This window comes from Amaranthus tricolor, chromosome 6, assembly GCF_026212465.1.
Source record: "Amaranthus tricolor cultivar Red isolate AtriRed21 chromosome 6, ASM2621246v1, whole genome shotgun sequence".
In the NCBI taxonomy this organism is placed as follows: domain Eukaryota; kingdom Viridiplantae; phylum Streptophyta; class Magnoliopsida; order Caryophyllales; family Amaranthaceae; genus Amaranthus; species Amaranthus tricolor.
The window spans coordinates 6,694,240-6,696,494 of record NC_080052.1 but is presented as its reverse complement, the minus strand read 5'-3'; positions in this window follow the sequence as shown (position 1 = coordinate 6,696,494).

Genomic DNA, 2,255 nt, shown 5'->3' with positions numbered 1-2,255 from the left:
TTTGATACGATTTCAAATAACCTAAACGGACATAATGTCACCTTTACGAAAAATCATTAGATCACCAGAAAAACATAAGTGTGACAATTTGATGGTTCTATAACGAGGATGGAAATTATAAGCTTAGAATTCTTCAAAAGCTTGGACAAGTACTCCATACCAATTACAAACAGAAGGGGTGATAATGGATCACCTTGTCTAAGGCCTATTCTAGCCTTAAAAATAGGAGTGGGACTACCATTTATCATGATTACATAGCTCATAGAGGTGATTCATGCTATGATGATTTTAATGAATTTAGGATAAAAGTTAAGAACAACTTGTATCTCCTTAATGAATTGCTAGTTCAACGAGTCATAAGCTTTACATAAATGAATCTTCATAAGACAACTAGGAGCACAATGTTTCCTAGTATAATGTTTCACTAGGTCTTGGCACAACAAAATATTTTGCTTACAAAGGCCGCTTGAGCCTGATTAATAAGTTTTCCAAGAACTAATTTGAGTTTGGAACAAATCAACCTAGAAATACATTTATACAAAACATGACAATAAGAAATAGGACGATAATCACCAGGATGAAAAGGACAAGGTATCTTTGGAATCAAAGTAATGGCAGATGTGTTCCAACTTTTAAGCATTTTCCTAGTCTGAAAAAAAATAAAGGATAGCTTGGGTAACATCAGGCCCCACAATTCCCATGAGGCTTTATAGAATTTACTGTTAAAACCATCCTAACTAGGGGACTTAACATCTGGGATACTCCATAAAGCTTGCTTGATCTCCTCTAGGGAAAAGGTTAACTCCAGCAATTGACTCTTATTATAAGTAAGAATAGGACCCATCTGAGCAATATTTATGTGTACTGAGGCTCTGTCCATAATCTCAATACCAAAATGATCAGAATTGAACTTATATGACTTAAGCTAAATTTGATCCAGATTAGTGATGTCACTCCCATTCTGATGACGAATAGTGATTTTATTAGATCTATTCATGTGCTTAGAACTTTGATTAAAGATAGTTGTGTTGTCATCCCCATGTTTAAGCCATTGCATTTTAGCAATCTGCCGAAGAGAATCCTTTAAGTCCTTGTTAAGACTACTAAAATGAGTTGAAATCTCCTGTTCTTTGGTAGCTAAATTAAATTAATCAGGACGTTCATGCATCTGATTTTGAATATCATTTAAAGCCTCTTGAGCTATCTCCATGTTGAGTTGAAGAATGTTCCTGCCAAAGTTGTTGGTGCACTACCCTCATACTATAAGCAATACTTTAATCCACCTTTTAAAGATAATCCTTAGTTCAAGTTCTCTAGTAGTCTTAATCAAGTTTCAATTTTATTTACTAGCTTTAAGTTTGTTCATGTTGTTCATGTTTGAGTCAAACTTTCTGTGTTTTAAGTTAGATGTTTAGTTGTGGTTTGAAGTTGATAACTTTTAAACTTTATTTTATTTTAAGTATTTTAGAAGTCATTAGGCATATATGAACGCACAAGGTCATGAAAGCAAATAAAGTCGAAGCTCTAGTAAACGATTGCAAATACATGAAGAAATTCAGTCTAAAATGTGATCCATTTGTGGCGCCAAAGTAGCTCAATGTCAAGGAGGAATTAATTGCTTTAATCATGAACAAAAATGGTTGAACATTCTAGGTCAAATTTCAAGCATCTTAGCGTGTGGATTACTTGCTCAAATCGTCATCATCATAGTTCTTTTGTAGTCCAAGCTAGTTAAGTAGTTATCTTTTGTAGAAGTTCTTTGTTGTAGAGGTAGTTACTAGAAGTTAGAGTTAGTGTCTAGTAGTTATTTATGGTCACTTACGGTTACTTTTAATGGGAAAGCATGGGCGGAAGTTACGTAAGGAGTTACACCACTTGGAGGAAGTTATTTGCGTTAAGGAAAGTAGTGCATTTGCAGTTACAAATTGGCGGTTACAATCGACCAAGTTTAGTAACTACCAGCTGGTTGTGGGTGGTTATGCTCATGGTTTCCTTAAGGAATTTTAGTACTTAATTTTTTTTCTTTCTTATATATACGTTAGCTTGTAATCATTTTAGGCAGTTGAATTTATGATAAAGAAAAACCCGAAATGTTTTGTTTCAAATCCTATTTTTTGTATGATTCTTGGATTAGCGTCGTATTTGCAAAAGTTCTTATACTTAGTGTAATTGGCGAGTACACTTGTGCTTTAAGTGTCTCCTTGCAACATGGATTTATAGTGAGTATTGAGTTAGCCATTTATCGTTTCCGTGCT